The 26,469-nt window shown below is 45.4% G+C and overlaps 1 long non-coding RNA gene across 1 annotated transcript; it reads left to right on the top strand.

Annotated features, from left to right (window-relative positions):
• The first annotated feature begins 1,500 nt into the window (after positions 1-1,500).
• LOC109500534 lies at positions 1,501-18,277 on the top strand. The gene is made up of 5 exons (XR_002158138.3): positions 1,501-1,775; positions 8,160-8,370; positions 17,134-17,250; positions 17,718-17,824; positions 18,043-18,277. It is a non-coding gene; the product is annotated as an uncharacterized LOC109500534 (long non-coding RNA).
• The last annotated feature ends 8,192 nt before the right edge of the window (positions 18,278-26,469 follow it).

Genomic DNA, 26,469 nt, shown 5'->3' with positions numbered 1-26,469 from the left:
GAAGGTAGCTGCATGTGTATATATAAAGTATAAAACCATTAACTGAACTCCAGGCTTCATCAGATTTCACATTTTCCCCGATATATATATATTTTTCCCCCCTTTTCTAGCATCCAATCCAAGATCCAAAATCACACTTGGTCTTTAACTTGAAATTCTCCTTTGCCAGATTGACATAACTGGCTATCCACAGAGTATGGGCCCCCGTCCATCTGAGATCAAGTCTTGTAAGGCTGAATATTAAGGATTTATCGAATGCCCGCCGTGGGTTCTAGGATGCTAGTTATTAGCCTTCCCTTCAAGGGCACGGTATGAACATTCCATTACGGGCCTGAAAGAGTTAACGCGTTGGCAAGCCCTCCCTCCTGGCCTGGGCGTCTCTTCCCTCCGTGAGGGCTGCGGACACATTAGGCTCCGAGTATGTATTTTCTTTTCCTCTCTGTTTATGTCTCTGTTTTCTGTAAAGTGGCCTAAACTACAGCAGTATCTACGGGGTTCTCTGACAATGCCATAAATTTCATTAAGAAGATGAAGCCTTGCGGGGCAATTAACTCCAAAAGTGGTACAAAGCCATAGCGAGGAGATACTGGCCCGTGGTACTTAGCACTTAGCTCTGAAATGGAGATAAGGCCTATCAACTCGGGGTTGTGTTTAATGTTCGCTGCGGCTTCCACACCACAGCTACAACCTAGCGGTCACCGTGTTAACACTCCCCAATATCTATTACAATTAGTTTTTGATTAAGAGGCCTAACATGGCTTTTGAAGCCTTTTATGTTGTGTCAAATGGCCAGTGATGGAGTGATATGTGCGGACACCTCCCAGTAACAAAGCATCTTGTAAAAGGTTTCAAGTGAACTATTTTATCATCCTAATGGAAACCAGATGACTGTAACTCCCCCCCCCCCCCCCTTAATTTCAACTATTTACTGAAGAGTCCTTGTTTGGAATTACGTAAAGATTTATTCTTACATGACGACCTCATGCATTAAGTATGGCTGCTAACAGAGCCACTTGGAATTTGGGGAAGGTTTTTAAAGATGACTGGGGCAGTTTTCACGGGAAATTTATTTTCTTTTACTTTTTCCTTTGATTTCGGAAGGAGAGGACACCTTTGCCTTTTTCCCGCCCCCCCCACCCCCAGTATTTCATTATGATTTTAATCGTTGGTTAGGAGGCCATTTTCTGTGGAGTTATGCTTTCTCTGCTGGGGTTTTTAGTCAAGAGTCTTAGTTCATTCTTCAAGAGAGAGGTCCGTGGAATTTTGTCAGGAAAGAAAAAAAAAAAGATTAAGATTTAACTTAACATATGTTCTGTGTGAACATCAAATACACATTATTTTCATAAAGGTATATGAGACTCAAGAAAGTAGACTAATTTTCAAAGTCTCATGATCTATACATATACTTGTAAATTTAATAAAAATAGTATATCGATAGGACGTACCATGTGAATGTGAAACATACTAGTGTTTTTCATGACTGTCTTTCTTTACAGTCTTCGTGGCCCGGGCCATACTCCCTTTTGAACCTCAGTTTTGTGCTTTATGGTCCGGGGTTGGACTAGATGCTCCCTGAGTTTTCATTCACCTCTGGAAGTCATTGGTTCTGTGACATCAGATGTTCTGGAGAACTCTGAGCTCAAGGCACTCATGGGAAGGTAGTGTGGTATATGGGTTCAACCGGGGTGACAACTGTGTACCCCCTGGCATGGTATCCACCTGACTGCGACTCAGATTGTCCCCACGTCAAATAAGGACAACATTCTCTACAATCAGTAAGTAAAATCTGGTATATAGAGTGCCCAGTAAATGGTGGCCTGTCAACAATTTCTATCTTCCTTCTTTTCTTTCCTATTCTGTCTTGTTGCATATTGTCTAGCACAGTTTGAATGAATGAAATGATCCTATCTGACATGCGCGTCATTCTATTAGAAGCGTTTAGTGAGCCCTTGTTATGTGCTGGGTGTCCTCCTGAGTGAGCCTGAGAATCCCAAGGTTAGAGACAGAGTCTTTGCTCATAAGCAGAGGGGGCCATAGACAGTAGGTAGGGAATTTTAACGGAGTCAGAATGAGATGAGTGGAGGAGAGTTGACCACCTATTCCAGATTGCAGTTGGGGCTTTGTCACTCGTAGGGTGATTCTTTTTGCACATGGTCCCATACATCAGTTCAGGTCGTCTCCTCAACCACCCTTTGAGCCTAGCGGGGCAGACATCATCACCTCCATTTTACAGATGGGGGAGCTGAAGAACTGAAGTTTTGGATCCTTTATTGCTGCGATTGATCAGATTCGTAAGATCCTTTAAAATACAACTGGCTGCCATAAATGGCGTTGCCGTGAACACGGGCAGAGATTTGGACCAAGAAGGAAAGCTGTAGCAAAATCACTTAGTAACATCCGACTTATCAGGGTCTTTTTTCCAAGTGTTTTCCTCTAGGGTCCATTCATTCCATTCATCTATACATTCATTCAACATTCATGTGCTGCTTTCCGCACACAGGGTTAGGTGGTAGGGGTTCAAAGCTTGAACTTGGTAGCCCTTGCCTTTCACGAGTTCATGGTCTGGTGGGGACGTACAGACACCCATGGTTCCCTGTGATTGTAGTGCAGCAGCGGATGCTGAGACAGAACGCAGAGAGAGAGAGAGAGAGACAGGAACCCTGGACAGAGGGGGGGAGGTGAGGTTTTCCGGAAGAGAAGACACTTGAATTTAGCTGAGTTTTCTGGGACAAATAAGGAATCGCCTCTGTCGAAAGGGAGGGCGATGTGGCTAAGGCTTCAGGCTAAGAGAGGTGGGGAGAGATGAGAAAGCGTGGCACACGGGGTCACCTGTCGACGGTGAGGAGAAACCACGGAGGGGGCGGGGCTGTGGTGAAGCAGGGACAGACACCATTAGATGGACACCCGTGTCCTTCCACAACCTGTTCAGGAACAAGAGCCCGGGCAGCCTCTGCAGTTCATGTGCAAGTTTAACTCACATGTCGCTAGTAAACGCGCCCTCTACCTTACCTGATTTTCTTACCACTTCTTCTCGAACCTATCTCGTTTGCTGCTTTTGGCAAGTCTGGTTTTATAGTCAACCTTAGCAGTTGGTTAGAGGCTGTTATTAGTATAACCAACCTTAAATAATTTGATTTTCAGGTTGGCTACGTCACAATATCTCCTGTGGGCTCGATGGTCAAACTACACATTTATTTAAAAATTGGTTTCTTCACGTTATATTTGAAAGCGGTGCTACTCACTCATCTGTAAAGCATTAGGCTCTGTGTATAAGAGTATCTCATTTGACTTTTATTCACAGAGTTCTGAGAGTAAGGTTTAGGTCCTGACAGATATATCAGTTTTCTATTAAGTCTATTGTCTTATTTTATTAGTTTTCTGTTTAAAGAAATATTTTTATAGAGAACAATATGTTTGAAGGAGAGGAGAGACTGTAATAAATTTGAAAGATGCTCTTCTCAGTAAATTTCCAGAGATTTGTGTTTATTTATTTATTTTAAATTTAGATAAAGGGTTTATCTTATTTTTTTAACTTTTTTTCATGTTTATTTATTTTAAGAAAGAGAGAGAGAGAGAGACAGTGTGTGAGCAGGAGAGGGGCAGAGAGAGAGATGGAGAGAATCCCAAGCAGGCTCTATACTGTCAGTGCAGAGTCCAATGGGGGGCTCGAACCCACAAACCATGAGATCAGAACCTGAGCTGAAATCGAGAGCTGGATGCTTACCAATGGAGCCACCCAGGTGCCCCAAATTTAGACAAAGTATTTAGGCTAGTGTGGCCTGTGGTAAATGGGTGTTGTTTGGGCTAAGGAAGGTTTCAAAGAATTGTCAACATCTAAAAGCCCAGAAACCTAGAAATTTCACATGAAATCTGGTTTCCTTGAAAAAAAAATGTGATGCCATGGACTCATAGGATAACAGTCTGTGGGGCGAAGGCACATTCATTCCCTGTTCCTTACAGTCCTGGGAGGCCATCTCATTCATGAAGCCTCCCTGCCTCTCTCTAACCACCCCACCCCCCCCCCCCCCCCCCGCCACCTTTGGCTTCATGATTGCAGCTCGGGCTTGGCATTTCCCAATTTAAAAAAATGAAACTTATATCCACACCAAAAATTACACACGGATGTTTACAGCAGCTTTGTTTATAAATGCTGAAACTTGGAAGCAACCAAGTTGTCCTTCAGGAGTCCAAGGGTTAACCCATGGTGGACCCATACAATGGAATGATGGACCCATACAATGGAATGCTATTCCGCATTAACAGTGATGAACTATCCAGCTATGAGGAGACAAGGAGGGACCTTAAATGCATATTACCAAGTGAAAGAAGCCAATCCTTAAGGCTACATGCTGTATGATCCCAAGTATATGACATTCTGGAAAAGGCAAAACTCTGGAGAGAGTCAAAAGGTCAGTGATTACCAGGCATTGGAGATTGGAAGGATGAATGTATCTGCAGAACACAGAAGATTTGTAAGGCAGTGAAAACACTCCATATGATACTATAATGATGGATACATATCATCACATATTTGTCCAAACCCATAGAATGTGCAACACCAAGAGCAAACCCAAATGTAAACTATAAACTCTGGGCGATAACGATGTGTCAACGTAGATGCATCAGCCGTAGCCAATGTACCACTCGGGTGGGGGATGTTGAAGTGGGGCAGGCTACGTGTTGAGACAGGAGATATATGGAAATCTCTATACCTTCCTCTCAATTTTTCTGTGAACCTTGAAAAAATGTCTTCAAAAAAAAAATAGGGGTAAATGCCAATCATCACATGCAAAACCCTTTCCGCTCAGAAGTTTTAATAGAACACACGGGCCTAATAACGGACAGAGCTGTTACTTTGAGAGCCCGTCTAGCTTAGTGAAGAAGTCAATTTCTTGATCAGTTTTATAGACTACTATGGAAGGAATGCAAGGGCACAGTCAGTGATGGGCTGAGTGTAACTTTTCGAATAAATGGTCCCCTGGAAGTTTTCCCCATGATCCCACTCCTTATCGTGACCCTCTCAAAACTGGTTTTTGGGTGTGAATATGCGAAATGTAAACATGGACCGGTAATTTTTCATTTTCTAGCAACCAGAAATCGCTGGGTTTTTCTCATTCTGGCGGGGGCGGGGGGGGGGTGGAGCTGGCGTTTCTGACACCTACTTTCCTGAGCTTGGTTGAAAGTGCTAAGTTTTTCCTGGTGTTAATTATTAATGTGACCTGTTTATGTACCAGTTATCCGGCTAACCATTAATATCTGTTTACTCATTGATGACCTTTGCAATTTCGTACCTCTCTCTTGGCTGTAAATGTCAACCTTTTTTTTTTTTTTCCAGCAACTCCTTCACAGAGGAAAATAGCAGGAGGCAACATAAATGTAATCTTCACATACACGAAAGAAAAGACAAGAGCTTTTGATTGAAGAGGATTAAAGACACAGGGGTGCCTGGGTGGCTCAGTTAGTTATGTGTCGGACTTTGGCTTTGGTCGTGATCTCATGGTTCGTGGGTTCGAGTCCCACGTCAGGCTCTGTGCTTGACAGCTCAGAGCCCGGAGCCTGCCACAGATTCTGTGTCTCCCTCTCTGTCTCTGCCCCTCCCCTGCTCATCCTCTGTCTCTCTCAGCCTCTCAGAAATAAATAAAAACGTTAGAAGAATTTTAAAAAGAGAGAGAATTAAGACGCAGAACTTTCCTTTTTGCAAATGCAAAGATCCCTGGCCTGGGGTGGGGGCGGTGAGGGTGGGGCAGAAATTCCTAAGAAAAAGAAGTTCTTTTGCCTCTGTGCTTTAGCAGAGAGGAAACCAAGGAAGGAACTCTCAACCGGTCCTGGGGAATGGAACCCAATTTTCTTTTCTTTCTTTCTTTCTTTTTTTTTTTCCAAAATGTCAGGATAAGCTCTTGCACAGTCAAGCAAGCCTGCAGGATTTATCTCTAGTCCCCCAATCAGTCTACATTAACCCCAACAGTAGCGAGACATTACCATTCTGCTCACTTGTAAATGGCTAAAGCTGAGATTAAGCAATGCGGTTGGATTAGGGCTACAAGGGTGACCTTAATTTTACCCATCATTGGAGCCTGTGTATATTTGACTCGTCTTAATTGCATTTACCTAATTTAAACAGACAATAGCAGCCCCAGAAATTTTTTTTTTACCCCCCAAATAATAAGAAAAGGAAGAAGAGCTATTTCTTAGAAATTAAGCCCAGAGCACTCTAGGTATGGCCACTGCTCGGTTAACAAAAGCAGCCGTTTTTTTTTTTTCTTTTCTTTCTTTCTTTCTTTCTTTTCTTTTTTTTTTTTTTTTGCTTTGCTTTGCTCCATTAACATACCAGCACAGGGAAGGACCCATTGAAATATTATTATCTTTGCATAACAATACAATTTGAAAGTCTCACGGCGCTTCTTTATTGAAATGTTTTAAAATATTAATATCATCCCGGCCATAAATAACCATTATGGCATTCATAGAGATTAAAGTTTTGAGATATGCCCTAGGTGTACATTCACATTTTCTCGTTCACTGAGTTCTAACTTCAGTAAAATTAGTTTTTTTAGATACAGCCCTGCACACTTGCTGTGACTGTCACTTCGTGTTGAATTTATCATCTAGAATTTAAGGCGGAAGACTGGGGAGCAATCTGTCACAAGCGATTGTGTTCGTAATCTTTGAGGGTTGGGATGGGGGCTGGGGAGAAGATAAGCATTCTAGAACGCCGCTCTCCAGCGCGGAGACCATTCATTGGGCTCCAGCCGCCGGGGCGGTGAGGGGATTTGCGTAGACTGTGTAATGCGTTTTCTTCAAGCCTGTGTCTGTGTCGGACGGCTGTGCTGAACTTCACGCACATAAATGCCGCTCGGGTTTTCTTGGCTAAATGATAACTCAGCTTGTCTTTCCCAGTGAGTTCCGGAATAAATAGACCGATGGGCTATACGTGGGGTGTTGTGACTTAGTTAGAGCCTCTAGTGTCCTCGAATAGACAAGCGGACTCGATCGTGGTGCCCGCACAAAACACAGACTTCCAAGGAAAACGGGGGGTGGGGGGACGGCGGTTTTATGCTACGTGTACGATGACGTGAGTTGAAAAGCCGTTGGAAGTCAAGGTGAGGACTTGACTTCCTGTCAGTCTCCTGCATCCGGGGGGGGGGGTGATAAATGGTCCCCAAACACATCATTTCCCTTGGAGACGGAATGTGTCTTAGGGGTTTTTGACATGATAGGGAAGTGGGACAGTTGAACTCATTCTCCGTCTCGTTGAACGGGTACATTTTGCGCTGGGATCTGAGCAGAGCATTTCCCTGAGACTGCTGTTCGGTGCTGTTGGTCGTCCCTCTGAGGTTGCAAAGCGGGCATTTCTTCGCAACCTCTGGATTTTGGAAGCCGGCTACTCTTAATAGCTTACCGATCTCTATCTGGGTATCAAACTCGGAGGCTTTGAACTTTGCCAGTCCGAATCCCACATTTACATTTCCTCTTTAGGTCACCTGGTCCACGAGCTTCATTGACACATGCAGATTTTCCCTCGCATGTCTTATTCGAGGCAACCCTGGAAATTTGGGTTTATGGAATGTGCCGGCAGCTCTGAGCCGTCTTGGCTTCCCCGCTGTTGGCTTGGTCCGGGGCCCAGGATGATGCAAGCTCTGTGTAGCTCAAAACTCAGATTAACTGCTGGAGCAGGATCGGGAGTGGGCTTGGGCCCCAGGAGCCTTTCAGAAGGGTGGATGGGGAGTGGGGAGGTTCCTCGCCCGCTGTGAGACAGAGGTTACTGTTGTTTGTGAAGTTGTGAATGGCTCCGGGCCATTAACTTCTGCGGGAAACCCGTCCTCCTTCCCACCCTGTGGTCTCCTTAGGGGCTCTGGCCCTGGGCCCCCCAGGTGGATCCTGGCATTATCCTATGTATAGCACTCACCACCTTGCACTGGAAGGGCCCCCTCATAGGTCTCTGTTCCAATGAGATCCCAGCTGGCTTGAGGGCCGGGACTCCTCAGCGCCCAGCGCAATGTCTGACATTCAAGGATGCTCAACATCTGGGCAGCTGTGGGACTGAGCAGGACTAGCCGGTGGAATGATAACAATAATTAATAATAACCTTCTGCTTACTGCCCCGTGCCTCCACGATGAGACCTGCTGAGCTAGGTGATTTCTTTGTCTTCATCTTACAGGCGAGAGCCAGGCTCGGCCCGGTTAAATGACGTACACGGACGGGGTAACCGGAGGGGACGAGGGCGAGTTCCGGACGCCCTTGACTTGACTCTATGTTCTGACCGCGTGTGCTGCTGCTTGATCTTAATGAAGACAGTATTTCCATCGTCGGAATGCAGTTCGGCAGGAGCCACAGAGCCACTGATGCCTGGGCCCTTCGCGGAAAAACAAGTGGGTCCGCTCTTCCAGGCCTTTCCTTGCCCCCCCCACCCCGCTTCCCGTGGCACGCAGATCATCACTTGGTTTCAGCTTCAGTGTTGTTGTTTTGTGGTCTGCGCGGCATTTCAGTCTTCACATTCCGCGATGCGTTGGGGGCCTTTTTTGTGGTTGCTTGTTGTTTTGGTGGTGGCCTCTTTTAGTATTTCTACCTGAATTAGGCCCCTCGCTTCACCATGTCCAGCTGTGTGATTTTGGATACGTTGCTTGACCTCTCTGTGCATCAGCCAGCTTCCCCATCTGCGTCTTGGGGAGCAACAGCTCTCACACTTGTGAAGATCCCGGAACAGTCTGAGAGGGCCACAGGCGTTGTGTCCTTCCTTTCACTCTGTCACTCTCTCCTCTGGTCGCCGCCGTCCTGGCCTGCACGAGCGTCCTTATTTCTTTCTTTGTTGGTTTGTTTTTTATGTTTATTTGTTTTTGAGAGAGAGAGAGAGAGAGAGAGAGGCAGAGAGAGAGGGGAGCAGAGGATCTAAAGCGGGCTCTGTGCTGTCAGCAGAGAGCCTGACGCGGGGCTCGAACTCACCCACGTCGAGATCCTGACCTGAGTCCAAGTTGGAGGCTTAACTGACCGAGCCACCCAGGTGCCCCATGGGCTTCCTACTGCTGTGGCTCTGCTACCCATGGGCACGCTGAGTGAAGGGAACAGTTGGTGGAATGTTTGCTGAGCCTCTCGGCCTGTTCCTAGTGGCTAGTTATCGAGACATGACTTAAAGCCACCCTCTTTGTGGCCTAGCTGCTTCCCCGGGGTGGGGGGCGGCTGCAGATGGGGGCCACAGTCTTGCTAGGAGCCTGGTTTTCTCCCCTTCCCTCCCTCCCTCCCTCCCTCTCTCTCTCTCTCTCTCTCTCTCTCCATTCACAGTTTCTGGCCTTTCCCTCTCTTCCTCTTGGCTGGCACGATCTCCCTCCAGAGCGTGCGGCTCTGGGGAAACAAAAGCCAGGTGCCTTCCCTTTGTCCTCTCAACACGGACCTCCCCCGAGGCAGGGGCACAGAGGGGCCTGGCTTCCTCTGTAGAGCAGAGAGCCGGCAAAGGCTGAGATAGGAGCACAAATTAATATATCAGTAAATTATCCTGCCATGCTGACATACTCTCTAATCAGGAGGACAGTGAAAACACGGGGAGGATGCCAGAAAAGAATCCGGAGGAGGAGAGGACCTTTGGGAGGCTTCAAAGTCTGAACTCTTCCCCTGAGATTTCACGGAACGTGGGGGGAGGGGGGGCAGTGCCCGCTGCCAGGGGGGTGACAGGCAGAGAGGTGAGGCAGAAGGAAACGGAGAATAAAAGGGACCTACGATGGAGAAGGCAGGGCGGAAAAGGCAGGTAATGACAAATAACTGAGAGGCACGCGTCACTGAGAGCTTACCATGTGCTAGGCACGGCCTGTGGCCTCTGACTGTGCCCTCAGCATCACAGCCACCTGCCCTACCGGACATGGTCGCTGCTACCCCCATTTGAAAGATGAGAAAACTGAGGAAATAAAGCCTAGCGGACGTTCTCAATTTCCCACATCTAGCAAGTGATGGGGCCGGCTCTTCGGCCAGAGAATCTGAGGCTCACGTAACCCCTCTCCCGTCGGGCTCCCCGTTGACAACCCTTGTTCTGATAAAACAGTGGTGCCGGAAGTGAATTTCATCTCAGCTGGCGACTTTGGTGGTGGTAAGCGGGGCCTGAGCACATACCCGTTAGACCAAGAAGAAATTAAGACAGTAAAAGAAAATGAGGCTCTACTCCCAGGACTTCAATAGGAACGGAAGTTCCCAAGTGAAAGAATAAAGCAATCACATTCTACAACCAATGAAGAGGTTCTAGAAACATGGCCTCATTGGCCCTACCCAACCCCGTCGGATAGATCAGACCCGAGAATTAGAGACAGGATGGATACTATATAGGTCCATTTTATAGATGTGGAAACGGAGGCCGAGAGAAATTGAGTAAGAGGCAGATTTCAAGACTGAACACGGGTCTGTCGGTTTGTAGTTCGATGCCGACAGGTGGGTGGGCGCTATCTGTCAAGGTGACAGCCCAGAGTAGGGGAGGAATAGAATATCCGTTGACCCTGTGCAGGCTGCTGGGCTCACTCTGGAGAAATCCATGTTCAGGGCCAGATGGCGGGGAAGGTACAGCGGAAGGAAAGGGAGAGTTTTAGCGGGTGTCCATTTCAAGCTTTCGATTCAGCAGAAGAGGAGAGAGCGTGGAGATTCGGGATATGAAATAAGCGTCGCGGAGGAGAGCAAAAGCAGAAAAAAGAAAAACGGGTGCAAAACCACTAGGCGAGAGAGGAAATAGAGGAGGCCCCGAAAAGTGGCTTCTGCGCGTAAAATGTTGGCACGCGGTTTGGAGAAGAAACAGAGGGTGAAACAAACTAGGGAGTGCCAAGGGAAGGAAGCGGAGAGGAAAGCGATCATGTGGCCGATTTAGAAGGTGTTCTCAGAAGCTAGAAACGGTGCCTGGAATTTGTACGAAACAGATTTTTGTGCAAAGGGAATTATCAAGTGTGGGGGCAGGAGAGGAAACACCTGTGTGAGAGAATCAGAGCCACGCCTAGACCAGAAGATGCGGGCAGACCGATGGACATCATTATGATGAGAACAGAGAATTGCATCACTAGGTTTCGGCCAAAATACGAGAAAAAAAAAAAAAAGGGGGGTGGGGTGGGAAAAGGAAGGGAAAAAAACAAAACGAAACAAAAAAACCCAACAACCCCCAAACCAAAAACCAAACACCAAAAAAAAACCCAAAAACCAAAAAACAAAAAACCACCCCACAATAAAACCCAATGTTCTTTCTTTTCAGAAATGGCTAGAATCATAATAGAAATGTTTCAGCCTTAACTACTAGGCCAACATTTCCTGAATGTGTCTGTAACAGCCCCTTCCCTTTTTTAATTCTGTTTTTTAAAGATCCTCTTTAATATCTTATGGAACTATTCTTTTTCTTTACATTTTTTTTAATGTTTTATTTCTTCTTGAGACAGAGAGAGGCAGCATGAGCGGGGGAGGAGCAGAGAGAGAGGGAGACCCAGAATCTGAAGCAGGCTCCGGGCTCTGAGCTGTCGGCACAGGGCCCGACGTGGGGCTCGAACCCACGAGCCGTAAGATGATGACCTGAGCCGAAGTCTGATGCTTAACCGACTGAGCTACCCAGGCGCCCCTATTTATTTATTTTGAGAGAGGAAGAGACAGAATCCCAAGCAGGCTCTGTGCTGTCAGCACGGAACCTGATACGGAGATCTGTCTCATGAGCCCTGAGAACATGACCTGAGCCAAAATCAAGAGGGGGACACTCAACCGACTGGGCCACCCAGGCGCCCCTCTTTTATTGGTAGTATTAACATACATTAACATAGGCCTCTTTTGCCCGTAAATGCATCCTTCCAAATTATAGTCTGTTTTGAGTTTCCCACGGTGGGTAATAATTCTTCCCACTTTCGCTGCTTTCCCGGTGCCTGTCTACGTGCGACGTCTGGTCAGGTAGGAGCTGGAAATCCAGACTTGTTAGCGTTTTCCCAATATCCGTATCACAGGACTGTGGGTGTTGGCTTTCGGGACTCTTCCAGGAGTAAGTACGGAGGCCTGGTGCCCTGAGGCTCCCACAGCTATTTGACCGCCCTCAGGATTTTTCTTGCTTGCTTCCTTGATTCTTAGCTTCCATTCAGAAAGCAGAATTTTCCAGCTAATTGACCTCTAAATACTCGAAGCATGCTTGTGTTATTGCTACTAATATTGGCTTTGCATAAAAGCAACAGAATCAGCCCTCAGATTGCACACTGCCGAGGTCCTTTAAGGAAACAGTGGATCCAGAGATTAGGCTGCATATTTTTGAGGACTTTTTAAATTTTTTTTTCAACGTTTATTTATTTTTGGGACAGAGAGAGACAGAGCATGAACGGGGGAGGGGCAGAGAGAGAGGGAGACACAGAATCGGAAACAGGCTCCAGGTTCTGAGCCATCAGCCCAGAGCCTGACGCGGGGCTCGAACTCACGGACCGCAAGATCGTGACCTGGCTGAAGTCGGACGCTTAACCAACTGCGCCACCCAGGCGCCCCGAGGACTTTTTAAAATTTGTATCACGCACACATGCTCATCTGGTATTTCTAACAGTGGCGAGCCTGTCGTTTGTCGGGTGACAGCGGACCGTGGTGTGAGAAACGAATATGCCGACCTACCAGCGAGGTGCAGGAGGCCAGGAACCCGGCCACGATCAAACACATTCTTTCTACAACTCCACGAGGCCAGAGCGCAAGCCCGTGTGTGGCATCTCCGCTGTTTTCCCCAAGTGAATTCGACGGAGACGTCGCACGGGGGAGGTTTCGGCGCCTTTCATTTTCGGCATCTTTGTGTAATAAACTACAGACCCAGAATTTAAGCGATGCAGAAGTTAAGGGGGGGCCTCTTGCCGCGAGGTGAACTTAGTAGAAGTTTGAAGTTTTGAAGTTTTGAAGTTTGAAGACGTTCCCATCACCAGCCCCAACAGTCATACCCCAGACGCTTCTTTGGGTGAAACGAAGCAAGGACGCTTGAACCCAGACAGTTGCTTGGAAGGACGACACAAGTTAACACAAAAATGACTGCCAGGTGAGGGGACGTCATAGTGTCACTTTGAGCTACACTTGAAGTACTTTGGTTCACACCAGGCATGACTTTTACCCCTCCCCCACCTCAATATCTGATCATGGAAATTTTCTTTGGAAGAAGAGAATTTACCATGAAGGGTTTTTAATCGCGGAAGCTGAAAGAAGTCGACAGTGAACACCCATGTGCCCGCCACCCAGGTTCCACACTGCACATTTTACTCATGTTGCTCTGTCCCGTACCTCGTCATCTGTCCGTTCTTCTGTCCGACCGTGCGATCGCGTTGATGTTTGCACGTTTGCACGTTGACTTGGGGACACGTTTCAAAATAGGTTGTGGGCGTTGATACCCTTCCTCCCCTCCCAACCTTCCAGCATGCAGAGCATTAAGTAGAGTTCAACATTCGTTGACAATATTTTTTGGGGGGGTGGTGACAGATACAGTGTCAGGTACAAGTTGCAAGCCGCTCTTTAGATTTAATGTGGCAAGTGTTTACAACTGTGTGATCCAAATGACTGTCAAACTCTGGAATATTTCCATTGTCCCAGAGAGTTCCTTTATGCCCATCCCAACCAATCCCTGCCTGTTCTCCCATAGACAACCCTGGCTCTCGTGTTCATTTGTTTTTTTTTTTTTTTTTTCCGCACCATAGATTAGTTTTGCCTGCTTTAGAATTTCAGGTATACACCATCGTATCATAAGAACTCTTTAGGTAAGGTTTTGTCACTCAGCGTAAAGATTTGGAGATTTATCCTTGCCACTGGGTATCTGGCTAGTGTATTCCTTTTCGTTGTTGAGACCTATTCCATCGTGGGATTGTAGCACCGGGTGCCGCTTTAAGAAGGATAAAATACACGGTACCAAAGAAATTCCAGGGAGTAGCTTGCAAGATAAGAGAGGTTGGAGGAGGGAAGGGGATTTGAAATATTCACCATAGAAAAAGAGCACATTTAAGAACGGACATGAGAACTGCCTTCAGGTATCTAACATAGGGGTCAGCAAATGTTATTGGTAATGAGTCAGATAGTAAATATTAAAAAAAATTTTTTTTAAATGTTTTATTTCTTTTTGAGACAGAGAGAGACAGAGCATGAGTGGGGAAGGGGCAGAGAGAGACCGAGACACAGAATTCAAAGCAGGCTCTGGGCTCGGAGCTGTCAGCCCAGAGCCCGACGTGGGGCTGGAACTCATAAACCGAGAGATCATGACCTGAGCCGAAGTCGGACGCTCAACCAACTGAGCCACCTGGGTGCCCCATACAGTAAATATTTTATGATTTGCTGGGCCATAGAGTTTTTTGTCGCAACTACTTTTTTTTAACACTTATTTATTTTTGAGAGAGAGAGAGTGAGAGAGAGAGAGAGAGAGAGAGAGAACACACATGTGCACGCAGGTGAGAGAGGGGCAGAGACAGGGAGACAAAGGATCCAAAACAGGCTCTGTGCTGTGAGTGAAGAGCCCGATGTGGGGCTCAAACTCACGAACGATGAGATCATGACCTGAGCCGAAATCAAGAGTCGGCAGCTTCCCCAACTGAGCCACTGGTTTTTTGCTGCAGCTACTTAATTCTGACCTTGCAGTAGAGTGAAAGCAGTCACAGCGTGTAAATGAAGAAGCACAGTTGTGTTCCAATAAAACTTTATTTGTGGCTCCTGACATTTGAATTTCATGTATTTTCATGTGTCATGAAATATTATTCTCTTTTTGATTGTTTTTTTCAACAACAGGAGCACTTGAAATCCATTCTGAGCTCATGGCCCGTACAAAATCAGACCAGAGTTTGCAAACCCCTGATCTCAAGGACTGTCAAACTGAAGAAGGAATAATTATTGCTCTGTTTTTTTTTTTTAATTTTTTTTTCCAACGTTTTTTATTTATTTTTGGGACAGAGAGAGACAGAGCATGAACGGGGGAGGGGCAGAGAGAGAGGGAGACACAGAATCCGAAACAGGCTCCAGGCTCTGAGCCATCAGCCCAGAGCCCGATGCGGGGCTCGAACCCACGGACCGCGAGATCGTGACCTGGCTGAAGTCGGACGCTTAACCGACTGCGCCACCCAGGCGCCCCTAATTATTGCCCTGTTTAAGGCTAGTGGGCAATACGAAGATTGAAAGAGGCAGATTTGGCTCAGAGAACTGAAGATCTTTCTATTAAGTAGTGTTGAAATATACTCCATGTCCTTACCCTGTCTCTCTCCCCTGTCCCCACTGGTGCCATAGGGCTAGAGGGTCAGGATCCAGAACTAGACTTTTCTCTCAATTCCCCAGCTCCTCTCTGTCCAGCTGTGTGACCTGGTGCGAGTTATTTAACCCCTGTCTGTTTCCACCGATTCCTGCATAACGCGAGAGCCATTACAATGATTCAGGAAGTTAGTATATACGACATCCTAAAAACAGTGCTGATTTGTAGTCAGTACTCAAGGTACTTAGTCCAGTGTCTGTCACGTGGTATGTATGAAGTAAGTGTCATCATCATAATAATGATCATCATTACATTGTTCCTGCTATTACCACTGAGATGCTGGGTAGGCATGTATGAGGATTTTGTTAAAGGAATTCCTACTTTTCATGGTAGGCTGAGCTAATAGATGCTTAGATGCTTTCCAGTCCCAACAATCAGTGTTCTCTTCATTTAGTGCCTGAGGCCTCAACCCTGGGACTCAAGCGCTGTTGAAATCCGAGACGAAACAGCACAATATTTTAATCATTAATGTTAGCTAGCCTACACCATGAGGGAAAAGAGAGTTTTGTTTCTACTTGATCTTTCCTGATCTCGGATCTCGGGCTTACTCACCATGAAGACTTGTGTGGAGGTGGACTGGTAGTGGTGTTGCTTTCATGTTTTTCTTCGTAGGAGACACTGAGAGGAGAGATCTTTGCTTTGTGATGGGGAATGAGTGACATCAAAAGCATTAAGCAAGGGCATGATTCTTCCCGTGAGCTGTACTCACCTATTAGGCAACGCTGAAGAACTGGACCGCTGGGGGGGGGGGTGATGGGAGATCGGGTCTGGGTCTCATGGACGTTGTGGGACTGTGCCCTGAGCCGCCATGATTGCCGCTGCCTGTCAGGAGACCAACAAAGGTAGAGTTAGCTGCAGCGGACGTCCATTGGCACTTGCCCGTCTCCCCGTTGTAACTCTCGTCCGACATCGTTGTCTTTGTTTACTTGGTCTCTGACATGTGTGTTTCTAAGCCTGTTTATCTTTACTGGTATCTGATTACCTCGCCTTGTTTTTCTCCATTTCTGGCTGGAATGACAGGCCCCACGTCTAGGAGTCGTAAGCACAATACATGGTCACAAAAAGAGCACCAGGAGAGACCCGGGGGACCACTTGGGGCAACATATTCCCTTTCTAGATGAGAAAACCAAGGCTCAGATAAAAATAGAACCTCATGAGATCCTCATGGCTTCCAGGCCAGTGCTCTTTTCTAAAAAAAAAAAAAAAAAAAAAATTTTTAAATGTTTATTTAGTTTTGAGACGGAGGGAGACAGAGTGCGAGTGGGGGAGGGGCACAGAGAGAGACACACACACAGAATCTGAGACAGGCTCCAGGCTCTGAGCTGTCAGCACAGAGCCCGATGCGGGGCTGGAACCCATGAACCGCGAGATCATGACCTGAGCCGAAGTCGGACGCTCAACCGACTGAGCCATCCAGGCGCCCCTCTAAAAAAAATTTTTAATGTTTATTTATTATTGAGAGACAGAGAGACACAGAGAGTGAGAAGGGGAGGGGCAGAGAGAGGGGGAGACCCAGAATCTGAGGCAGGCTCCAGGCTCTGAGCTGTCAGCACAGAGCCCGACGTGGGGCTCGAACCCACGACCTGTGAGATCATGACCTGAGCTGAAGTCAGTTGCCCAACCAACTGAGCCACCAGGCGCCCCAACCAGTGCACTTTCCATTATGCCATGCTGATCTTTGTCTATAAGCGCGATCTGGTACGGAGATGGGTTTGGAGGCATGAGCCCCACATTCACGCCTGAAATGCAAAATTTTTTGCGCTATTTCCACATAAGAATATGCTATAACTGGAATGATAGCCTCTATTATATTGAACATTCACAGATGACATTAATAAAGCCTAACCCATTTTTAAGACGTTGTTTGGGGATGTCTTTATTCTTACATATATTGGAATCCCAGAATGTGACGTTGGTCTCAACCTTTCTGTAACTCCAAAAGCCTGGGGGGAAAGAAAGGAGGCGACGACCCCAGCCATCCCCAAGAAGTTAAGGTGGAGGTGAAATGCAGAGCTTTCTGGTGAGTGACCCTTGCAGCCCTTTGACAACATTAGGAATGGGGATATCCCCTCCCTACCTCTCCTATTTCCACATCACTTAATGAAAACCTCCCATCATCCCATGTGTTTTTTGAAGCACAGACGAATTTGAACTGACTCTTACTACTTTCCCCCTTGACCACCCAAACGGTTCACAGCACGGGAAGTTCCAAGGTTGCACAAAAACAATGCCATAAGGGTTATTTATTTTAGGAGTAAAGCTGGTTGCCTCCTAACTGATTTTCTGAACTTTTTGGAGTTAGCAACTATGGCTTTGAATGCAAATGAATTCTGCTTTTTATAGTATCATGGAAAATGACACACGGACGTGAATTACATTGATGAGGGACACAAATTCCCTTTTAAAAACATAGTATATCTATAAAATTGGAAAGCCATCTTATCCCCTTCTAGAATGTACCTATGCTAATGCCTTACTCATTTACAGACAAAGTCCTTTATGAGGAGAATAAAGAATTCTGCTGCCAAACAAGTTGAAGAGATAGAATTTGTTTATCACGGTGGAGGCTTCAAGATCACACGTCTCCATTAGAGGTATTCAGTGCAGGGTCACTGAAGGGTCTGCAAAAGACAGCCAATTAGACGTCTGTTTTTCCTTTCAAAGCCCTGTCTGTTTCCTTCACTCTCTTCAAAACACCTTTAAGTAGACATATGTATCTCGAGGTCAAATTAAAAACAAAACAAAACAAAAAAGTAAAAAAAGAAAAGGGAAAGACACAGAATCATGAAAATTTTCTTTTATCGTCCAACAGTCACGTGCGTCTTAAATACCCACCATTATCAAGAGAAAAATTAAGCCAAGTGTCTGATAAGAAGATGTGCTACACAGTCCAACAATCTTCCGTGTTGTCAAGACGTCAGACGCAGGCAGCAAAAACAACTGAATGAAATAACTGAATTCCCACCATGGACGAAAGAGGGCTTCGAAGTTGGAGCAAAAGTATTTGTGGAGTGCGGGGAGAACCCAGAGCTTCTGGTATTTACGGCGCGGGGGTAGGGGTGGGGGGTGGGGAGAAAAACAACTGGCCTATCTTTCAGAGCAGGAATGCATGGTTAAATTGGCCCCGTTTGTCCTTAGCAACCTGAACTCAGAGGCCACATTTTTTCCTCTCTAAGAAGCAAGTGGGAACTTGCAAAGTATGTAGCATGTCGTGAAAAGGGAGCAGTGAACTTTGCTCAGGTCTGCAGCCAGCACTGAAATCTGAACCTTCAGAGGGTTTAGGACCGGTGGATTCCCTGCCCCCCTTCCTTTGGAATCCCTGGATATCCAGTGCCTTTACGAAATACCTTGGTCTGGAAGCAGAGGAGTCCCGACTCCTAACCAAAAGAAAACCTGATCTAAGTATTTTCGATGGCATTCGAGAGGAAGTACTAAAAGCAAAAACCAAACGTGAGATCCAACTTTCTAATGACCATATTTCGCCTTGTGTTCCATAGCCGGCGGAACATGTAGAGAGATTTCTTCTGGGCATTCGTTTTGAAACTAGCTTTCAAAATTTTTTTTTTAAAGATTCCCTGTGGCGAGATTATCACCGGTTGGAAAGATTTCCCTTATTATTAAGTGAGGGAGAAAAAGATCTTGAAAAGTCCCTGCATTCAGGCTGCTTCCAGTACGAATCTGTTCACAACAGCAAGTTACTTGGTAACTTGAGCCATGTTCGTTCCTGAAATTCTTTCACATAATTGAAGATTAATTTGATTCCCTAGATTGTTGAGGGTTGTTGACGGTGGGGGGGCTGGGGTGGGTGGAAATAGATTATTCAAATCACAAAGAGGTAGGTGTGCCCAAAGTGACTGTTCCATTACTGCTCAGAAGTGTTTGCCTTCCTCAGTATTCATCAGAATCTGTAGCATGTTGCAGCCGGGAGAAAGGGGAGGGCCCCGCCAATGTTCGGCGAGCAGGTGAACCTCAGAGAAACTGAAATATTTTGTCGAGAGAGTTCTATGTATTAATGGCCCCTCCAGAATCCATTACGGCCGAAACAAGCTGGCTGAAGGGCTCCGGCTTTCTCGAGTGTCTAATGTAAACAATATGAAAGTCAATAGTGGGGGACATTCCAAGATAGTATTAACACGATTGATTTATTGATGGTTGCACCATGGGAGGTTATCTTTTGTTAATTGACTCAGTAAATAAACTCGTAGGCGGCAGGCGATGGGGGAAAAGTAGCCAGTGAGGGAAAGGTAAGGCACCTGCACTGCAATTTTTTTCAACTCCCAGCCTGTCTTGATAAATTCCAAATACCACTCCCGCTGCCAACCTCAAACACGGTTTTGCAGAGTCAATTCTGCCCGGGACTCAGCCTCCGTCCCGCCCTGAGGAGAAGACTCAAAACTCCTGTATTCTTGTCAATGTTTGCTTCAGAAAGACTCAAAACCTAGTCATACTAGATGTTAAAGAGAGAGAGAGAAAGGGCAAATCCACCAACTCAGCTTCTTTTCAAATCTAGAAACACTTGGAAGGTGCACATACAGTGTGTGTGACACTTGTCATCTCTGGTCAGTGAGTGGTTGAAAACACATCTTCTGCTGTTGATAGTCATTATGCAGGCTTGTCCGTAAAGGATACTGTAATTTAGTGGCCCCGCCTGGGCGACCAGACGGAGAAAAACCCACCACCCCCATGCGCTATATAACTTCTGGGCACTTCCGAGTATTGCACCCACCAAGTGGGATCCTGGGATCTCCTGGATGGTTGTGTGACATTTTAAACTTGCTTTGATGGATTCCTTCTGGGCCTTTTAAACTTCCATCAGAAATGATTTCAAACTGAAAAATGCTCACTGTTCATTCCTTCCCATCTTCTAGAGCATTTTAGAAACAACTTCCCCTTTCAAGATGGCGCTCCTTCTGTCTCTTTAAGGCCCTGTTTCCTTCTTTCTTTCTTTTCTTTTTCTTTCTTTCTTTCTTTCTTTCTTTCTTTCTTTCTTTCTTTCTTTCTTTCTTTCTTTCTTTCTTTCTTTCTTTCTTTCTTTTTCTCCTTCCTTCCTTTTCTTTCCTTCTTCCTTTCTTCCTTCCTTCCTTCTTTCTTTTTTTCTTTCTTTTTCTTCCTTCCTTCCTTTCCTTCTTTCCTTCTTCCTTTCTTTCTTCTTTCTTTCTTCCTTCCTTCTTTTCTTTCTTTCCTTCCTTCCTTCCTTCCTTCCTTCCTTCCTTCCTTCTTTTCTTTCCTTCCTTCCTTCCTTCCTTCCTTCCTTCCTTTTTTAATATGGGCATTCCTCCAATTCCTGGCTTTCCCCTTTCTCTGTCCTCTGCCAGATCTCCCAATTCCCCCAGCTACTGGCTATACTCTCTGCAGGGGAGTCCAGAACACGAGTCAGGAATGCCTCAGTTCCTATACCAGCCCCGAGACCATCTCCACCTCTGAACCTGCCTTATCTGCCCCTTCAAAGCATCTTCCTGGCTTCTCTATTTTGGTACATACCCGCCACCCCAATCTCCCATTATCTTTGGCCCTAAACCTCGGGGTCCACCTTATTTTTCCATTTTCTTGATTTGTCCCATCCAGTAAGTTCTCCAGTCTTATATAGATCTTGCTTTTTAAAACATATATGTTATGAACTTAACTAATTTAACCCTCTGGACTGGAACAAATTGATCCAGGCATTGGCACGTGGTAAGTATAAAATTCATGTCTGTTGAATGAAGGAGTGAATGAGTGCATAGCTTTGCCTGCTACTGTATTTTTTTCCATGATAATCATCTCTGATCATATTATTTCAGGGCTCAGTAACTATCAGTAACTACTTATCTCCAGAATTAAGTGCAAGCCCTTCTTTTCAAGACACCCACAACTGACTTTTTTCCTGATTTCGTCTTCCACCAAGCTCCAAAACATTCTACGCTCGATCCAAAATATTACCGTTTCCCCTAAAGTCTTCACATCTCTCTGCTTCCATCTTTTAGCTCATCTTCATTTTCTTCAACTAGAATGTTCAACCATTTTGTCAAGTTCAAGTTTTGGCAGGTCCTTGAGGTCCAACCCCAAAGCCACCCCCCTCCACTCCATGCAGCTATTTTTAATCCCATATGCCTCTCCCTCAGCCAAGCTGGTACGCTCTCTCCCTCTTGATTCTAGGCAGCCTGTATCATAGCTATTTCTATACCTGATGTATTCTCTCCTAGTGGAAATAACCACTTAGGGGACAGCAGCTAAACCTTACTTTCTTTCCCCCTGTGTCGGGGTTCTCAATGCCTCCTAAATAGTAGGTGCTCACAGAGTACTCTTTGAATTACATTGATTGCTATTTCTTTCTCACCGTTGCGAGATTTTTTCTTTCTCTTTTGTTGCATGTTGTCCAGCTTTGTGTGTATGTGTGTGTGGTTCCGCTATTCATTAACCCGGTTGGCTCCTCTAGTCTTGAAATACACATTTGTTAACCACTACTTGAAAAGTGTCTTCAGGAGAAACGGAGGTGTGGGAGAAAAACTCCACTGTGGACCCATACTGCTTGCTTGGGGGCTTACCCAACGTTACTTTCTTTCTCTGCCCCTTTTAACGTCTGGGAATTAGTTACACTAAAGTTCCACTGTGCAGGGAGCTGCCTGCAATTTGAGATGCAAACTCCGCCATCGTGGGCCACTTTTTAGAAGCCTGTGGTCATTTGGGGGAACAAAGGCACTCCTGTTTCCTCTTCTCAATAACAATTAAGACATCAGATTAATAGAATCTTTAAATTCTTCAACGATGCTTGCAGAATAGTGTGTGTTTGCCTTAACACAAAGGCATACTTTCCAGGCCGTAAAGGTCACCCAAGAAATAAGAGAGAGAGAGACGGCCTATGAATGGGGTGTGCTGGTAGAATTTTGGAGAATGGCATGTGTCCCTCGCAGTATGTTCTGGCTTTGGAGCTACTTGGCATGGGAGCCTCTGTGATCTACTCCAGAGAGGCATTTCTTGGGCAAGGAATCCACTGTGTTGAAGGGGCCTGCCTGCCTTTAGGAGCAGGAGAGGAAATGGGGAGGAGGAGGGGGAGGCTTCTCCGTTAGCATCCAAGGTTCACTTAATGAGTGTAAGATTGTTGCTAATGGGATTTAACCACAATACCTATCCCTAACCTTGTCGCCAAAAAGATAGTCCACATGCTCCTTTTCTCGATACCGTCGGCCTGGTAACTCTACAGAAGTCTGTTCTCCCAATTTTCTAAGTGGTAATCCTAGAATTATCTTGGCTCAGAAATAAATGAAGAACTCGTGTACGGGACTCAAATTTCCCTACAGGGGTTGTAACCGAAACAAGGATTAAGTACCAGTACACAAAACCTCTCAAACAGTGGACAACATGTCAATTGCTAAACATTCTATGGTAGGAGGCCCTCAGTCTTTCTTTTTTATAAAGCTTGGGATCAAGTTTGGGGAGGGAGTAAAAAGCAAGGCAATTTAGCTCCTTTAAAGGCTTGCTAGTTGGGACGGATAGAGCTATATTTAGCTCTGTGTTCGTCTCTCCAGGAAGTTAAAACCACCAGGCAATTAAATGGTAAATGGTGCCGTGTGTGTGTGTGTGTGTGTGTGTGTGTGTGTGTGTATGTCAGGGCATTTGCAGGAGGAAGGCAGGCTTGGGGAGATGATAATATAGCTTAAAAAGAATCTGTTCAGGAAAAAAAAAAATAAATTTATGATAGTTGCTTAATATGCAGATAAACAGGCTATTGCCTGACCCCTTGTTGGGCATGGCAAACATTTATTCTGAGGTGGTGCAGACCGGGGCTAAATGACTCTAAGTCGGCTAATCTCTTACACCCCAGATCCCCTCCCTCCATGTGGCAATAATACTTACTGAGTACGTATTCTATGCCAAACACAATGCTTTGGTTCTTTCATGCCACTGAGTTTTGATAACTGTGCTCTGAGAAGCAGATAATCGGAGGGTTTTGCCCCAGATCACGGAGCTGCTAAGTGGTTAAATAGATCTGAATCTAGCTGTCTTTCTGACTTTGCTTTTTGGTGCTTCTGTGTCCTCCCTCTTATACTATTCTCTGCTGCACTGGCATTTCATGGTTTTAAATTCATATATGAAAGCATGAAAGCACTTTGACCTTGTCAGAGGAAGGGATCACACACACACACACACACACACACACACACACACACACACCATCTATGTCTAAATCTACGTTTTAAGTGGACCGGTATCCTTAAAAAAGGAATAATGGGGGACTCTCATTTGCATTTTAATTTATATTCAGATATCCTGGAACTGTAACTTGTACTCCTCTGTTTAAAAACAAAAACAAAAGCCCTTTCCCTTGTTTTATTCAGGGTGATCCCTGGACACTGTGTCTTGCTCCTGTTCCCAGATGAGGGATCCCAGTGGTGGGATAGAGGATAGAAACATGTCGGAAAATGATAGAAACATGTCAGAAAAAGAAATCGAAGGGTAAAATCAAGGGGCAAATAACCAACTCTCAGTGCTGGTTTTTTTCCACGTTGTATGGCAAACTGAAGACGTTTTTGGTTTTGCATCTTTGAATTTTTACCCTGGGTAAATCAGGTAGAGGACGGTGGGTAATTCCAAGTGAAAACTTGATTTACGGGAGGGTAAAAGATTTGACTTAATCTAAACAGAGGATTCGTCTTGTAAGGGCATTTTAATGCAAGGTGATTTTCCTTTATTATTATTATTATTTTTTACTTAAAAATATTGATCTATTGTGAGGGGAGGGTAGAGAGAGAGGGAGAGAATCCCAAGTAAGCTCTGTGCTGTCAGTGCAGAGCCTGACTTGGGGCTCAGTCTCACGACCTTGAGATCATGACCTGAGCTGAGATCATGAGTTGGACGCTTAGCCAGTTGAGACACCCAGGCACCTAATTTTCCTTTTTTATAGCCATTCTTTTACTGCACAGGTAGGAATCAAGGATTGCATCTTTTGGAAGATTAATGTTCTTCCATAAACAAACAATATGAATAAGAAGTATATTTCCTTGGATGACATCGTTGTTACTTTAGTGCCTTTTATAAGAGGGGATTTGATAATTATTTGGCAAATCAAACGTAGAAATAAACATTCAGCTCCTGAGGCCCTGTCAAGGTTTGTCTCCAAGTAGGGGCACCTGGGTGGCTCAGTCAGTTAAGCATCTGACTCTTGATTTCGGCTCAGGTCATGATCTCACGGTTGTGGGATTGAGCCCCGCGTTGGGCTACTCACCGGACGCAGAGCCTGCCTAAGATTCTCTCTCTCCCTCCCTCTGCCCTTCTCTCCCACTTGTGCTCTTTCTCTCTCTCTCTCTCTAAAAATAAATAAAATGAAAAATAAAAAGGAAAGAAGAAAAGGTTTCTGTCCAAGGAGACAAAGGAATGTTTTCAATCTTATGTGACCTCTTTGAACCCAGTTGGACAAGCTCATCTCACCAGCTCTGTTGAGCTGTGATATTCCATAGCCAAACTACCTTTCATTTTTGGGCTCATTCCTTGAGGGATGGGGATGAAGTGGTCAAGGTACCGGAAATCAGCTGTTGAGCCCAGATGTAGTTGTAGATATAAAACAGAAGCTTCCTTCCTTCCAGATCAAAGGGAAAGAGCTCTTAGATCTGCTCAAGTTTGAAGCAGATGAAGAAGAGAAAGAATGCCAAGTATCAAAAATAGTGGTGTATATAGAGATCTAGGCTTATTACGGAGACCCAAGAAACAATTCTCAGGAGGATGGTCCTGCTGCTACTTACCTGGGATTATTTAATTACAGGCAATTCATGATTACCTGTGAAGGAGAGAAATAGAGTGGAAAGCTCAAGCAGTAGATGCGGTAAAATCACATCAATTGACTTGGGGATATTCCAGATGATTCTCCCCCCGCCCCCAGAAATTTGCCTGCCTAATTATGTTTTGCTTAGCCCAATATTAAAAATTAGTTGGTTTCCCCAGAGTATCTCTGAGGTTAAGTTGCAGAGGGAGTTGGTTGAAGAGCGTGCCCATTGGAATATGGAAGATGAAACATTTTCTGGCACTTATGTAGAAAAAAAAAATCCCAAAGTTATTTTAATCTTAAAGGAAAGCATAATTTTAAGCATCTTCCCAGACTTCACATATTGCCTGGAATTCTATAAACATTTATAAAAATCACAGAAATGAGGTTAGTTTTGCTCACACACACCTAAGTAACATTCTTATACCTTGAGAATGTTATGCCCTCACCCCCATCCTTCTTAGAAGCTATAGCAAATAACCACATCTCAGACTCAAATACAGTGACCTGCACACAAAATGATCAGAAATGTTTGTTGGGGCACCTGGGGGGCTCAGTTGGTTAAGCGTCTGACTCTCGATTTCGGCTCAGCTCATGATCTCACCATCATGAGACGGAGCCCCGTATCTGGCTCGGCACTGAGCGTGAAGCCTGCTTAAGATGCTCTCTCCCTGGGGTGCCTGGGTGGCTCAGTTGGTTAAGCGTCCAACTCTGGGATTTTGGCTCAGGGCATGATCTCACCATTCTCGAGATGGAGCCCAGCATTGGGCTCTGCACTGACAGCTCAGAGCCCGCTTGGGATTCTCTCTCTATCTCTCTCTGCCCCTACCCCATGCATGCTCATTCTCTTTCTCAAAATAAATAAACTTAAAAAGAAAAAAAGAGATTCTTTTTCTGCCCCTCCCCTGCTCACGTTCTTTCCCAAAAAAGAAAAAAAAAAAAGAAAGAAATGTGTGTTGAATAAATAAGTGCTCCTGCTTAGGAAGGGCCTCATTCTGTAGCAGCAAAGCAATAGATTAAACAAGATTGAAATGTTAGAGGTAGGGGTGCCTGGGGATTCTAGATCCTTTGGCTACGTAGTTGTCGTCGGGATTCTGAACTGAGGCCCCTACTCCCTTTTCTTGCTTTCTCTTAAATTGAACTTATTTCCTATTCTAGTATTACTTAGGTAATCGAACTTGAACGTAGGCACACTCCTTAAGTTTATGGTCCTGAAACAACCAACCCTGTAACAAATTTACAGATTGCGTTCAAGCAAGAACGACAAACACAGCATTCAAATTAACAACATTGATTTAACGTGATGGATGACGGTTTGTTAACGTTAAATCCCCACTCATGGCATTGATACTGTGCTGACCGGCGTGCAGAAGATGTTTTGATTTTCGCCTGCCTATATTTCCATGTGGTGTGCAAGGCAATTCTTCTTGTACTTCTCTCTAATTGAACTCCTGCAAAGCTATGGTCCGGACAGAATTTGATCTTCCCTTGACATAAATACAT

The sequence above is a fragment of the Felis catus genome, chromosome B3 (assembly GCF_018350175.1).
Source record: "Felis catus isolate Fca126 chromosome B3, F.catus_Fca126_mat1.0, whole genome shotgun sequence".
NCBI classification, from domain to species: Eukaryota; Metazoa; Chordata; class Mammalia; order Carnivora; family Felidae; genus Felis; species Felis catus.
The sequence above is the reverse complement of the archived record's forward strand: the minus strand, read 5'-3'. Positions and strand labels throughout refer to the sequence as shown.